At 39.4% G+C, this 16492-nt stretch overlaps 1 long non-coding RNA gene across 1 annotated transcript in view; it reads left to right on the top strand.

Moving 5' to 3' along the window:
• Positions 1 to 16492, top strand: part of LOC142059121 (uncharacterized) — a 104482-nt gene that overhangs the window by 52604 nt on the left and 35386 nt on the right. The window lies entirely within an intron of this gene.

The following is a 16492-nucleotide window of genomic DNA, read 5'->3' as shown; positions in this document are numbered from 1 at the left end:
ACAGGTTTCCAGGAGTTGCTCAACATCCATATGTTTCATCAGTTAGGCTTTGGAATAAAAACATACGCGGTAGGTTTCTTTACCCTTATCTGTCCAGGAAGTCCCTTTGCAGAGAATTGCTCTTGGCTGGGAAAGTGTCAGCATAGTTCATGCCGATGAGATCACTGTGAATTGACCATTGGCTTTGGTGGTATCCCATGCTGCCTTTTTGCAAGTGAGAGAAGAATTGTGCCCACTGCCATTTCTATTGTCTTTATACAAACAGGTTAGGTAATAACTCTGTACTGATACCTTGATGAAAAGAAAGTATTCAAGGGGCCTTGCTGAGTCTCTTTTAGGTAAAATACATAATTGAAAATATTTCTGCTTGAGCCTTTCCACAACCTAACAAACTCAGAGAACTTCAGATTTAGAGTGTTTCAGAGATTTTGAATGCAATTCCCTCTTTCAGTAAGTACCACATTCTCAAACATCATTAAGCATTTTTAACGTCTTAAAAAGACATTGCCGTTTTCCCATGTAAATAATCTCAGCTGTACATAGATATTGATCTAATAATTAGGTAACAAAGATATTAATCCTTTCTATTTGTGTTCATGTGGTTTTAATGAAGAATCTTAAGCATAGTATCAGGAACGGTTTGGACTCCCTAAATATTTAAGCACATGGTGTCTCTTTTCAAACAAGTTTCACAGAAGCTGTCTCATTTGAAGCACCAGAACAGAAAAAAAAATTCTGTAAAGAAAAGGAAATAAACTGTAGGATTTAATATGTTTTCTGTTGGTCAAAGCATGGTAATACTAAACAAATGGACAGTCTGAAAACTAATGTTTCAAACTTCTCAATACCAGGATAGAACTTCTTTCTCTGAAACGGTAGGATTTTGTCCTTTGAAACAGAAACAACTACTTCAGCAATGAGCATTAAAGGATCTATTATGATACTGAAATGAACTGGTCTGCTTCCATTCAATTGAGCACAATGGTATAGGCATGCACTAGTTGTTCATTGTAATGTTGTTTCTAAACCCGATTCATGTAGACAGTGGTCTGAAACAACCCCCTCTCTTCCTTCTGGGATACTGAAGCAGGGCTGTGCCTTTTTCACTTAGGCAGAATAAAGAAATCTTGGTGTATTTCTGACATCTAAGGAGAACGATGTGAAAATATCTTTGGATCAAGCTTATCACTTACTTGCTTCAGATTTTTTCATATTCAGAAGTTTTGTGAATCCTGGATCAAACACGTTGCATTTCAGACTATATCTAAGTTGGCTTTCATAAAAACTCAGCATCAAAATCCTTAAAGATGCATTACAGATCTCATACCCATGCATCAGTAAGATACCTTCCCTGATGTTCTGAAAGGTGCTCCTATGACTGCAAGAACAAAGCTGGTAGCAGAGATGGGGCCAGAAGTGTTTCTTGAGTCAGATATTTTGAAGGATAAAGGACAAATAAAGCTCAGTTAGGTATTGAAAAAAATCCTCAAACCAACCCCCAAACAGTCCATTCTATGGATAGAGCGTTTACAGAGAGAGGACTGGAATTTGGAAGCGTGGAACTTCTGAGTTGGTAGGGCCAGAAAGCCTCCAAATTATATGAAATGAGTAAGTCTCTTACATAGCCTTGATTGTTTGAAAAATGAGTATCTCCAATTTAATTTTATAATACAGGAAAGGAACATTAAGTCAAAGGACTGGATCTCCATAGTATCCTGTCATTGCAAAAAACCACAGTGCATAATTCTCTCCAGAAACATACTGAGTTGCAAAGTCTAAAAGGCATGAAATGGGTAAAGTCTTCATAATGAGTGACAGCGTTCAGAAGTTCTTTTTTTGAAGCTATCATGGAATGTCTCTTCTTTTTTGGAGTAGAAGGATAACACATAGTTTGCTTTGATCATAATGATTTATATGAACTTACATTAGAAGCACACAATGGAATTAAAATGGCATTCTATGTGGAATTCAAAAGAATTCTGAATGATCTTCTAAAATGTGACACCAAACCTGATGTCATTAAATACGACAGAGATGAGTTAGTTTTGCAATATCTAACATAGTTGTGAAGAGCACTAGAACGTTTGTAAGCTTCAGTGGAGCAGATATCAGTCAGTCTGACACTGTATTTATTTATTCAAAGGACAAAGTTACATCCAGAGAGTCTCCAGACTGTTGCTTAGTGTATTTCCTCAAAGAAGCAATGCCAAGAATGACCTGACACAATAAAATGTATGAGCCCATAAGACAAGACAAAATACTTGACGTATCCAGAAAATCCAGGTGTTGCTGATAATAGCTGAGAGCAGGTTAGAGGTTTTAGGAACCTGTTGATAGTGAACGAGAGATTTTTTAGAAACATAGAGAGGAAACTTGCAGCTGAAACTTTAGGTATAGAAGCCGAGATGGCTACTGCAGAGACAATTGTTTTTCTTCAGAATTAGAGGCCACCTTATGCTGAGAATTACAATAAAGCTGAAGGACGAGTTAAATGATGCACCAGACAATAAAACGCAGTAGAGATGACAGAAGAGAAGAGAAGTATTAATAATGTGAATGCATTTTACAAGAATATCCATGTGTGGAGGAGTGAGTGAGCATGATTAAGGACAAAAGTGGAAATTACACTGTAACCATAAAAGATAGAGAAAATACTGTGATGTTTTTAATAGTGAGGTGGAAAAAAGAGATTCTGGCTATAATCCAGACAGCTCAGCTGTTTTGTAGAAATACCACATTTTGAGGAGCTTTGAGAGACAATTACAATTCTCAGGACCAATAAAGCACCAGGGGCCGATAGTGTTCCTGCTGCATTATTGAAAACAGGAGGGCCTACATGGACTCAAAGACTTCAGAAACTGATTTGGCTTGGAAGTTTAAATAAATTCCAAGTGAATATGCCCAATTCTGAAGAAGGGAGAAGCTAGAACGGAAGAAATGTTGCAGCATTTTCCCTTCTCTGTACAGCCTATTATGTCCAATCTGCTTTATAAAAACAATTGTCACAAATTGACTTTCAACAGAAAAAGGATCTGGATAGCTTGAAAGAAACTCTTGGAAAGGTGCAAATGTGAACTGGTTGAAACGGCAATGGTTAAACGTTCTGCTCTATTTGACCTTGGTGAAGGATAAGCTAGAGAGATGCTTAAGTATCATTCCTGATACTGTTAATGTGACTGCATAGGGGTTAATACGCTCATTGTGAAATTCTCAGAATGGTGTGAATTTAAATGGTTTACATTTCCTTTTTGACCGTGCTGGTGAGTTAACTATCATGAGAGAGAAGAATATAGCTCAAAAGAGAGCTGGAGACCAGAGGTACTGCAAATGAAAAAACAAACTCCAAAAAGTCCTGAATTTGAAGAAAATAAATCCCAGTTGTTAGCTTAAGGTCATATTGGGAATGCTTTTCTGGGACTCAATAAATACACTAGATTATGTTGATGTTAAATGGTTTGAACACCTCAGAGGAAACTAAGGCTTGTTAAAAGCAAGAATGATGTTACTTTTTCTGCAGGTAACTCTTATGTCCAAAATAGTGAGACCAAGCTGCAGAGATCCAAATTGTTGGACCTCTTTGTAGATGGAAAAATGGACCTCTAAATAACTTGAACAATGCCCTGAGATACATTTTTGGAGAAGGTAAGGGAAAATGTGTGGAGAAGATTTAATAAAGATGAGCTCGAAGTCTATAAAGAACCTAATATAGTAAAGGTAATGAAATCCCTAGCCATTTTGTTGGCAGAGCCTGTGTTTAGGATGATGGAAGACAGAACAGTTGAACATTTCTTGGAAGGCTGTTCTCATGGTATTTGACCTGGGTCCTGATCAAAGAGGCAGCTATTACTGAGCATGACCAAGGGCCCTTAATGTGAATTAGTAGCAATGGAGAAAAAAATGCCCTTGACAGTCTTAGCAAATTATGAAAAGAGCCAGGGGTTTTTTGGGTCTGTAGAGCTAGTAAATAAGTAACTAGCGCTGCATTAAAAGTTGGATATCATAACTGTGTTTCTGTAATAGCAGATGTGATGCAGTAAAAGTGCACTGAGGATCTTGCATGCAGTAGGTTGGAGGGTAGATCTGACCCAGTTATGATGCTTCAGTGGAGATATGAAAATCAAGGCCAATATACTTGGGAGGAATTAAAAAAGTTAGAGCTGTTGGATTAACAATTGTGAGAGAAAGCAGTTTGGCTGGAAGTCTGGACAGTGATTATTGGATGGGTTCTGATGGCTACAGTTTTTGTTTTCTTGTGAACTCTTAGATAATAACTGTCCCTACTGTAGATAAGGAGCTGTAAATGCATGAGACTTGGATAATTCTGATATGACTGTTTGGCCTTAATCTGTTTCTTCACTTACTTTTATATTCTAACCTTCTCAACTGCTAGCACAATATTTTTATGACTTGGACTTACTCTTCATGCCGTTCACTTGTATGAGCACTTCTGTCCTTAGCTAGCCTGAAAATAGCTGTCCTGGGATATGAGCCAAAGTTCCTTGAAGCTCATGGAAAGACTTGTGGAGGAGGCTCTGTGATATGGCTGGTTCTCAGGACCAAAGGTTTTAATGATTCTCTGCCAGCTTCAAGCTCTAGATTTTGACCTAGTTCAGTAGAACTGGCCCCTTTATATTTTTCATTTCTTAAAACTTTTTATTCTACCCTGACATGTAGTCAAGTCAACAGTAAGTGATTACTTGGTATTCTGAGAATATATGTGATTACATCTTTTGGGAGCTGATATGTAGACATTTTCCAACTCTAGAAATACTTTGGTTGAAATTCCTTGATGTTCTGTGATTGTAGGTCAGTCTTCCTTCCTAGTATCCTTGCTTGGCAAAAAAAAAAAATATCATATGTGTATATGTATTTTTGTATATATGTACATATACAAACATTTTCATATCTGTGCATATGAACATTTATGTAAACACACATATATATGCACACAAGTCTCAATTCATTACGCTGTGATCTCCCTCTTAGCTGTCACAGTCCTTCTTGCAATGGCTTTTCAACTCAGAACTTTTCTCTGCATCCCACTTCCTCTTTACTGATGTAAAGGACAAGTTGTTCTTCTTCCAATGGCTTTTGTTCCCATGACTCTTTCTCAGACTTTTGCATTAGCCATTAGTATCCTGTTGCCCTGATAGCTCATTGAACTTGGTCTTGAGTCAATGGTCTTGTTTTGAACCGATTAGAAAAGATTTCCTTTTCTTTATCAAAGCTAAACAAAAACAAGGAAATTAAATTAAATACAAAACCATGTTTGAATAACAGTAGGGTTGTGACAAGAGGCAGGAAGCTCAAAGATAAGGCTGGTGATCTGCCCAGAACTTCAGTGTGGAGAGGCAGTGTTGCAGGAATGAAGGCCAGAATGTCGGCCATCATATAGCATTTTTGTGGGGTTTAATCAGTAGTCTGTTAGAGCAGTGATTGAAGTAAGTAAGAAAATAGCATCTATTGACTGCGCTGGGAGGAACGGAACATGTAATCTTCCACTGCGCTTAACACCATCACTCTCTGCAGGCTGAGGTCTGAATACCTTAATGCAGTGAGTATAGCATATGCACTGTGGACAAAGATGCAGGAACCATAGTCATGAGACTCTAAACTGTCCTCACAGCATCGCTTGTTCATGAATTAATGGGATAATGTCTGTTGGGCACTTTGGGCTACTTGTAGGGTAAGAAACATTGCTACACTGGGCATCTTTTGCTGATTTTGCTCAACAGCTTTATTGCTAATCCTTTTCAGAGACTTTATTTTAAAGCCTTGTACAGGAAACAGAGAGAAAGCATCAGTTTATTCTATCCTTCCCATAGTTTCCTTGATGAAAACTAAAAATTGTGTCTGCACTTGATGTGAAAGGAGTTAGTTTATTGCTATGGTTGAAAGCCTCTCATGTTAGTAACTTGAGTATATCTATTGTAGATTACTTCAGATTAGAATGAGAGTAACAAAGTGGCCATTCATCCTGAACCTTATGGAGATAGTTCAACACTTCCCCTCCATGCTGGTGTCTGCTAATTTGTGTCTGACAGCTTGATAGAGAAGTAGTTGAATGTGATGGCTTTAAGTGTACTGGACTGTCCTGTAGTTTCACTTGCTACAATCTCTGTCCTAAGTAGAAGTTATGATGCTCGCATGTTCACCAGCAGACTGAGAGCCAAGTTCAGAGCTGAAGAAGGCCAAAAGAAAACTGTTCTCTCTGCTAGGAAATCTTTGGGCACAGAAGCACTGGGCAGTGATAGGTTAGCGGTTGGACTCGATGATCTTAAGGGTCTTTTCCAACCTTAATGATTCTATCATTCTATCATTCTATGATTCTAATGCACAGTAAGAACTGCAGGTCTTTTGACTTCCGTCTACTTCTCTAAGGCATATGATAAATCTTCCTTTTTAAAACCTGAGTCTCTCCATCATCCTTACTTTATGTGAGTTCATTTAAATTGCACTGACTCTAAATACTTCTTTGAGTATTTATTTATTTTTAACTAATATCTTTAAAGTTCTCTCAAGAAACAGAATATAGGATTAAAAATCAAGGGGTGGCCCTCTTTGTTGGACTACTGCTGACAGACAGCTGTAAGTACAAAAAAGCCGTTGCTCTGGTAATAAAGATAAAAGAAAATCGGAATATGAACTAACTTCCTGTGCTGGTTTTGGCTGGGATAGAGCATATAAAGTTGGGGGAAGAACAAGGAATGGGGGTACGTTTGGAGCGATGGTGTTTGTCTTCCCAAGTAACCATTACACGTGGTGGATCCCTGCTTTCCTGGAGACGGCTGAACACCTGCCTGCCATGAATTCCTTGTTTTGCTTTGCTTGCTCATGTGGCTTTTGCTTTACCTATTCAACTGTCTTTATCTCAACCCATGAGTTTTCTCACATTTACACTTCCAATTCTTTCCCCCATCCCACCGGGGCAGGAGAGCGAGTGAGCGGATGGGTGGTGCTTAGTTGCTGGCTGGGGTTAAACCATGAGACTTCCTCACTTGCTGTAAATTCAGTGTGGTATGTTTCTTTCAGATTCGTTGAGCACTGGCAACTTCCAGTAGTTTCTGTTGGGAGGTATTCCAGGTATTGCGCCTTGGAAATCTTTTTCTCAGTTGACCATTTTGGTAAAATGTATGGACCTGAGAGGACTATGGACAAATTCAAATCTCATATAAAAGATATATTTTTCTCTATATATATATATCTATCTCAATCAATCAATCAATCTATGTATGTATATTATATATATACATGTAATACTTCAAAAGTATGAAATGTTGCTGAAATGCTGGCCAGTCAGAATACACTGGGGCAGGTTTGGTGAAGGGATGTATTTGGCACAGTGAAAGGGCCTCTGATGTCCCCATCCAGCATAGTTCAAGACCCTGGGAGTGAACATAGGAAGAAAAACTCCTCTGGCTCTGCAGCTCACAGCAGAGTGGCAGGGCTCAGCACTGCAAGTACTGACAATGCCCAAAGACAATCCCACCTGGAGCTCTAACATCATCCTGTGCAAAGCAGATGTTGTCAGGAACTGAAGGTTCTTTGCCCTTGTTATCTGTGGCTATTACCAGGTGAAGCCATTACCAGAAGGGTGGATAGTATAAAAGAACACATACTGGTGACCCTTAAATTATAAAAATGCCTAAAGCTTAGGACCACCTGGAAGATGATAGTAGGAGAGAAACAGAGATGACTGATGACTTTCTCCTTTTTTTTTGTGTTCTGGTTGCTGTTGTCACTTGGAATGCCAAACCTTCACAGCCTTATCCTGCTCCATCTTAGCATTAGCTTAACAGCATGGATGGTTTCCTTTGCCTGTGGCAATTTAGGGCTCATCCATCTGGAAAGACCTGCCACAATGTGTGTGAGAATTCATCTTGGCAGGAATACCAGTTACTTTGCCTTAATGATTGACAAGAGTCCCTGTAATTATAGTTACAGAAGCTGATATCCTGTGTGGTTCTCTCTCTTATCCCCAACTAGGATACATCCTGTGTGTTTGTATTTGCAGATTTCCCCCTTAAATGGAACAGAGGAGAGAGCTGTTAAAAACCTGTTTTGATTCACTCTTCTTCCTATGCAAACCACTGTCTTATCCTTTTTGGTATTTGTTCACAGAAGACCTTTTGAAGCTGAATGATAGATGTGTTTTTCAGAAGATAAGGCCACCTTGTTTTTCTTTGCTTAGCTGTTTCCTCTGACTCCAATCCCAGAAGAGGGATCCCTGATCTTTCTCCCTGATCCTTCTTCTGACACTATCAGATTTTCTTTGCATGACTTGAAATTCCCTCCTGCTATGCTTCTTTGAGTATTTATTCTCTTTTGGGCATGCAAAGAAGGGGCCAACAATGCAAAGATGGGGCCAACAGCAGAACCAACCAATGGAGAAGTGGAGATGACCGACCCAAGCAGCAAGCATGCTCCTTCCTCTGTCGCCGGCAAAAAAAAAACCAAAACCAAAAAACAACAAAAAAAAACCACCACCACCAAAATAGTGAGTATTGTGAGTATTTATGAATTAGATTCTCCAGAATACTCTTGCTGTGAGGTGGTGACCAAAAAAACTCTTTAAACAGCAGTGTCATGTGAGAAGCCCAGAGCCTGAGACTGTTAGCCATTTGGTTTTTGTTATTTAATAGAAGTTAGATTGACAGAAAGCTCTTTAATGAAAGGCCTTAAGAAAGAACATATTGTTGATCTGGAAAAGCTGATAAACAACTGGAAGCCATGCATGGTATTTTCATGCTAAACCAACATAAAAAGATTCCCTCCCCTTTCTGCCCCGTGCCCCCTTGTTTCTTTTTGGGATAATGTGAACACATGTTTTGTCCCCATGAAAGGGACGTGATTTCAATCAAGGCTTTGGCATGTCCAGTGAGCCTAAAGCAATTTTTGTGTTTGCAAATAACAAAAATGATCTTTTTAAGATTGGCAGCCTCCCACCCTCGCATGGAACAAACCACCTCACAGCTTTTACTGTGACACATAGGCTGGTGGCCGGCTTCCCAGTGAGCCAGAGGGAGTCTGAATAGCACTGCTGAAACCTGATCATCTCCTCCAAATGAATTTTGTAACCAAAGCAATGGCTTGCTTCCTCGACTGGTGTCTGCAGTCAGATCCAGGGAGCTCTAAAGCTTTACACCAAGTAATAAGTAGCATGCCATAGCCTGTGTGACACTTGAAAATGCCTCTATAAGTACGTAAAGACTTATCACTGAGTTTCTTTATTTCCAGTTAAAATAAACAAACATGTAGTAAGAAAATATTCACTGTCAAGTTCTAAATGTGTTTTATTGCACTGTGCTGTTTGTCAGGCCTTGTTCTGGTGATGTTGCTTATGATCTGCCCATGCATTAGTTGCATTTTCCTCTGTAAGAGCATTTAGGATATTTCATCAATCATGCATGCAGTTCCTTTGTTGCGTTTTGAAAGAGTGATGTGGTTTAATTTACAAGAACCATGTTGAGAACATGTTTCCTTTTAAAAAGTGAAACCTCTTCTTACCAGTAATTCATCTGGAACTGGCAGGGACAGTAAATAACTTTGGCTGGTTTTGAGGACTTTTCTTTGCTCCAGAAAGCTTATCAGTTTATCATGTAGCCAGCCAAGGCAGCCTCCTTGAAGGGGTCAGTATAGTAATTAGGTCACTGTACGTGGATACCACAAACTATAAGCAACCCTGACAAAGTCCAGGTCTAAACATAAAGTTGGAAATTATCCACCATGCAGAGATGGCAAGAAGCATTTCAATGATCTAGAACATTTCTGAAGATACTCGAGATGATTTTAAGGAAGTTGTGAATGCGTACCAGCGTTAATGCATCTTCCCCACACAGTCTTGGAGTGCCTGCCCCTATGCATGGTATGGAGACTTTTCTGCTTTGAGCCTCAGATAACTCATTCTAGTCTGTTACTTTGCAGCATTGAGGAGTCAAAACCCAGGATCTTCTCAGTCAGACCTGTTGCCATCATCTCACTGCAGATGCTACACTCCCATCAAGAAGCTAGTTACCTAGCCTGTCATATTCTTTCATGTTCTTTTCCACACCCAGCATTAAGGGACATGAACCGCTTGTGAGCCTGGGAATCTCCACACCTCAGTTATAAGTCTAGATCACTGTGTAATGCAAATGCAAATAGTCAATCTGTGAAATCTCAAGCAAATCTTACTTACATTATAGTTTTTCAATTCCAGATCTGCATGCATGGTACCTGTGTGGTGAGTGGATTGTAAAGAATGGCTTATGGGGAAATTGTTAATTAAGAAGTGAACTAATCAGGTGCCCTCCCAAGCAATGATTGTGGTTTCTCTGATTTTCCCTCTACCTTGACTACTTCAATCCAGAATTTGATGGGAATCTGGGCAGAACAGAAATAGAAAATAAAAGGTGCTGTGAGATGCCACATGTCTTGGCACATTGCTTTTCATATTGGCATTGAGACTGGGAGGTTGCAGCTCACATCAGTGTAGCTACATGAGCTCATGTCTGTGTTGTTCACATGCTCCCACTTCCCACTGAAACAGGAGAGGGTGCATTGGCATCACATGAAGAAGCTTTTTCGTCTCTTTCAAATGTCAGCTTTCCCTCTGGAGACTTATTTAGTACAAAATGGCAGTGTCCCCAGGTCATGCATTACTCAGCAGCAACATGAGGCCTGCAGATGTGCTGTGGCTCCAGTTCACAGGATGTTCTTTGTCCGGGGGACATTGTTCCAGTCTTTGGGGTTTTTTTTGTTTTAATGCATCTGGCTAGAAAAGGCGGGAGCCAATGTGCCGATTTGACTTGAACTTGAGGCATCATTCTCAGAGACAAAGATCCTCCCATTTCCCATTCTGTCTTCAGCTCTTGAGAAGAATAGGGTTTTCCCCCTTCATATGAGCATTGAAGATATCGTCCTGCACTGCTGACCTTCATGCCTGGAGTGTGCATAGAAGTCAGGATGTATTCCATATCCTAGGTAGTCATTGGCATCTTCTCAGGCTATAGCTGACCCTTAGAGAGCAAATGAGTTAAAACAGACCGAATATGTAAAAGCTAAAGTCGCCCTCCATTCTGACAATATCATAGCAATTTCCCGTCTTGAGATGGCTTTAAGTTGTCACAGTTTGCAAACAGAGTAAGTGAGACTGAAATGTGGCAGTTTTACAAAGATCTTCTTTCACTTCAATTTGAAATTGTTGTAGCATATGGACATGTTTAGGGATTGCAAGAAGGATCACCACATTTTGTAGTAATTGTAGATTTAAAAACTGAGTTTTCTTCCGGTTGTACATGTGTGAAAGGCTGCTCCACTTAAAGATTTATCAGGCATGAGTGCACACAAAGGGGTGTTTGTACTCTATCCAAAACTTTTTATAAAGCAGTTTAGTTGCCCAGCTCTGAGTCTTCAATATGAGTTCATATGCCTAGGGTGCTCTGCAACTTCATACACAAGAGCGTATGTCGGTTTAACTCCATTGGCTTCAATAGAGCTTGGTTGCTTTTCCTTACACCAGCAAATCCATATGGCATAAGCTTTTTTTGCTGTCGCATAAATATAAAATAATGAAGTAAAGCCTAGGAATATGCCCGAGAAAGCACAGTGTGCCTCATATGAACTCAAGATGTCAGCTGTGTTTATGGAAAAAGGAAGATGGATTTTGGCCCAGTTAAAGGTAGTCCATTAAGAGACATGAGGGATGTTGCGTAATTACTCTGGGATACCATCGACAGTAAGAAGAGAAATTGATGTCTTCTGTAAATGGATCCTTTCTATGAAAGAATGAATTCTGAATTCCTAAAGACCTAGGAATTGCTTAGGACACATTGGGAAGTACTCTTAGTGTTACCATCAGCTAATGGGAATCACTGGCTTCATGTGTGACAGGTTAGCAGTGTGGTTGGTATGTCTGTTGACATATGAATACTCTAGAATGTGAGCAGTTGCTGCTGTGTGAGCATCCTTGCACAACACATCTTTCTGCAGAGGTCTTCAGTTGTAGGTAGATTTTTATAGGCCCTTCTTCCAATGTAGGCGCTATTGTTTTGCCTGATTTCTGGCATCTCTGTAGACATCTTTCATCACTGCTACTGATCAGCTTTTGAGACCCTCAAGCATGCTGATGATGGTATGGAGTCGCAATAACTGTCCATGTCCAAAAAGAGGGGTAAAGTTGCTTGATTTGTGGAAAAGAATATGCGACTAGGAAGGAGATCCAAAAGTAAGAGGAGAGGACTCGGAATACAGTTAGGTTTTCCAAGGATTTTAATAGCTTTAAAAATTATTATTTTTAAAGGTACAATAATAGAATATTTTTAGGAATTGTTTTTAGGAGTTTCATAAAATGAGGACAGGAAGGCACTAATGCTGGAAAGAAAAGGGTTATTTGAGCCAAGGAACATATTAAAGTGGAGTGTCTTTCTGTAACAGCTAATAGGATTTATATTAAACTTAGGAAGAAATATGTCCCCAATTCAGGTGAGCATTTTTTATCCTTTGGTAGAGAGAGATGTGGTGAGTTCTTGTCTAATAAAAGTCACTGATTTGGATAAAGTAAACCATTAGGGGGGCCAGAGGCAGCAGAACCAGTCTGTTCATGAAACCTCATTGCAATGTTGACCCAATGAACTGTGCAACAGCTGCAGTGTTCAGCCACTCCATCATCAACAGGCTTCAATGTCCCAGCATTTGAAAATGTTCAGCTGTCTCAGTGTTCCTAACTGGGTGACAGGCTTGACTTGTTTAAGTAGAAATCTAGAACATTTTGAAAATCCTGTAAGAAAAACCACAGTGATTTTCTAGACATGGGTTCATAAGGAATGTGGGTCATGTCTTTGTCTTCCATTTAATCTGTTTCATTTCTACAGAATGGTATTGTGAGACAGCTTTTCTCTCTCTTTACACATCCCCAATGTGGGGATTAAGACCCAGATCTAGAGTTAGGAAATAAAATTGACTCTTTTCCTGTTAAAAGTAATTATTAAAATAAAAATAAAATTATTATCTTCTCAACTCTCATATCTGGTCATTAACTGATCAAAGTAGTGTGGTATTGTCAGAGAATTAATGATTGCTCTTTCAGAATGTCCAGTCTCAGTTGAATTACTGTGCTAGAACCCATGGTTTTGAGTTCTTTTATTAGTATCCAAAGTCATTTATCCCAGCCCTGCAGCATCAGATCCTTTAAACTATGAAATGCTCAGTTGGGCACAAACTGTTGAATTTTTCCCACCATTTTTATCAGGTTGATTGATGACACTTATCTGCAAGGGGGAGGTTGTAACTGCCATATGATGTGCCTGATATAGGGATATCCAAAAGGAAATCCCAGTGAAGTAGGCATTCTATCCTGTTCTCCTCTTCGATTTTTCATTTCAGGGCATATGAAGGCTACAGGAGTACAGTCTTTATTAGATATGGGACATGATTTTGGAGAAGTTGGCAGTAAGAACTCAGCACAAACTGATCAAATAAATCCCAGAAGCCACTGGTGCAGCCCCTAGGAGCATTAAAATAGATGTCTTCTACATGAAAAATGGGTAAACAGAAGGGGCTGGCTCCTTTTTTTATAATGGGTATAATTCTGAATTGAGCTTCTCTTTGAATTTAACCACTAGTGGGATGTGCTTGTTTTTGAAGAACTCCCATCCCCTTTCTAGATACCTTTTTTTTTTTTTTTTTTTAAGCTTATTAGGTTGTATTTTCATCCTTTTGGAACCTAGATTGGTGTCTTGGGAGCCTGCTGTAGGTCTAGCTGTAGGTCCGTGATTACAGTGCTCCTCGAACTGGATTAGGGATGGAAATTGGGAGACAAGGGTGAAGAATAGTGGAATTCAATATCTTTCTGAGCCTGAGCTCTGGTACTGGTGAAGTCATACACAGAAACTTCTGTGAAATAACTCCCCTATGAGTGTTGGATATGTAAAGAAACTCTGATGGTGAGTACCAGGAGAAGCAGATTCTAGCCTCTTCAGGCCTGTGTAGACACTGACGTTTAGTCTGAAATCTATGCTGCTATTTTTTTTAAACCCTCTCCAAGACCTACAGGAAAAGTTAGGTATTCTAACAAGTATTTTAAAACATTTAAATATAAGAAAAGAGCTTATAATTAACATCTCAATATCCTGTTTTTACTTCTACCTTGAAAACATCTGGACTCCAGTGTTGACAGATAAACTCCTCAATCTCTTTAGTTATGTTAAATGTGTTCTCCAAGTTATATTCTTCACTTCTAATTTAGTGGCATCTGAAGGGTGTGTGTGTGGGAAGTAAGCCAAAGGCTGAAACATTTGCAGGAGAATTGGTGCAGTGGCTTTATTGTTGGAAACACACCTGAACAACGTTGCCCACAGACCAACTTCCTTTCAGCTACCTACATCTGTCTTGACAGCTGGTGGTGGGTAAAGTCTTTTCCACTCACAGAAATCAGGCTGCAGGCGGGCTGAGCACGCAAGGATCAGTTATGTCTAACATTGTTGGAGACACTGAATCCCTGACTCACTGGGTTTGCTCACCTCTGCTTTCCCCCTGAGCCTATGCAGAGCTGGTTTGAAAGCTTTGTAACTGTTATTAGGTTCAGTTCATGGTCCTTCTATAGATTCCTGTGCAAAACTTGTGCTCTATGGACAATTCCTCATTGGCCTTCACTGAGCTGATGAACCCAAAGCAGCTCCATTCTCATGTGAATCACTTGTAATGTTGCCAGGAAAAGCAAACTGTTTAGTGGCAGTTACTTTTCAAGACTCTGTGAAAGGCCATTTGGCATATGAGGCTATTAGTATCTGAGGTTTAGTGGAAGGTTGGATAACAAAAATCTGGCATATAATTGCATTTAGAGCTGTGAAATCCAAGATTACTTGCTAAATATAAGCCTGTTTTCTGAAATGTTTCTCCCATGACATGCAAGCAGTGTGCTCTATTAGGAACCTCCTGCATCTCTTAAGATGGAGTTGTTTAGTCAAGTTTGCTTTGTGATGATTGGCTGTCAGAGGTGACTTTGTCCATAATAAATCTGCTTTCTCACTTAAATGGAGAAAGGCACATAAAGTCCTGATAAAGCTGTGAAATGTAATGGACGCACCTCAGTACTATCGGTAATGGTTTGGATCCCCTTGCCACTTCTGGAGTTTTTTGTTTAAAGCACCATCTCCTGGAATCAGGTGATTCTGTGGTGCTTTTGGCTTTTGGAATTAAAAGTTTGTTGTTCTCAAAGTTACGGATTAAAAATACAAGCCCTGCAAGCCATATAAAACAAAAGGCAGGAATTAAGAATGTGGTGGTTATTGTTTTTGGTTGTTCTGTAAACTGAATTATTTCCTTGGCAGTTGTTGAAGGTGAGTGTCCTGACTCTTAAGTGCTTGAAGTTTCTGAGGCCAAGGAAGCAAGTCTTCATGGAGTGAGGGGATAGCGAAAGCCTGTGCCTGGGATACATGGTAGAGAATGAAGACTGTCTAGACACCCGCACTGACATTTTTAAGGCAATCTCATTTTTCACTGTTCTGTCCCACACTTTATAAATGAATAATTGCAAGACATCTTAGAAAGTCTTAATTTCTACTTCAAGTCAGATGATATGTCAGTAAGAAATGGTGACTAGAACTGAGCAAAACAGGGAAAAATCCTTATGGATATTATTTCAAATTCCAAAATTAATTTGGTTGGCCTATATTCAAAAGCCTCACATGTAAGCTTTGAGAAAACTCTTGGGTGCCAGCATTTTACTAGCAAATATGATTTTAAAGCTCAAAGACTTCGGTGAGTCATTGGAAGTGAATTTGGTAATTTGGACTATCTAATTCAGATTTTGCACTGTGTTAAGCACTACATTCATTCAGGTGGCAACATCACGAACCCGAGTTCTTTGCATTTCCCTCAGGGCACAGTTGAATGTTAGTCAGTAAACAGTCTCTGGCATTCAGAGGAAAAAGACTCAGAATTCTCTAATTTGAAATAGTGGAAGTTTCAGGTAGTGAAGCTATTCTAGGAAACTGTGAGCTACTGTGTTTGTAATAGTTATAATTTGAAAGGATTAAGAAGTGTACTGCTGATGCACCTAAAGCTGTTACCAAGGAGCTGACAGTGAGAATGTTAGAGAAGCTACAGGCAGTTCTTGTTTTTCATAGAAATTTTATGTGTGCAAACATGTATCTCTTGCTGGTATCCATGCAGCTAAGATGTGAAGAACAAAACCCTGCTTGTCCAAAAGCACCCTTCTCAAATACTTAGCTCTGTATGGCAGCAGATTCAGTAGGGAAGCCGAAAGTCCTGACAACTCCAGGTTTATCAAGCAACTAACACTTAATCCGTGCCAGCTGCCTGTGGTTTCCTTCCTACCACTGCCAAACCAATGCTAAATATGGCTTTCATATTAGAAATAAATCTTTTAGTATATTACAAGATGGTTGTGTTTCTTGAAGTATGCAAAAGGGTGAGGAATCAGACCAAACCTTGAGCATTGTGGACAATTTTCTTTCAGGGTAAAATACCATTTGTCTGAATTCTGGCCTTT

Source organism: Phalacrocorax aristotelis, chromosome 6 (genome assembly GCF_949628215.1).
Source record: "Phalacrocorax aristotelis chromosome 6, bGulAri2.1, whole genome shotgun sequence".
In the NCBI taxonomy this organism is placed as follows: domain Eukaryota; kingdom Metazoa; phylum Chordata; class Aves; order Suliformes; family Phalacrocoracidae; genus Phalacrocorax; species Phalacrocorax aristotelis.
Note: the sequence above shows the minus strand (reverse complement) of the source record. Positions and strands in the feature narration are given on the sequence as shown.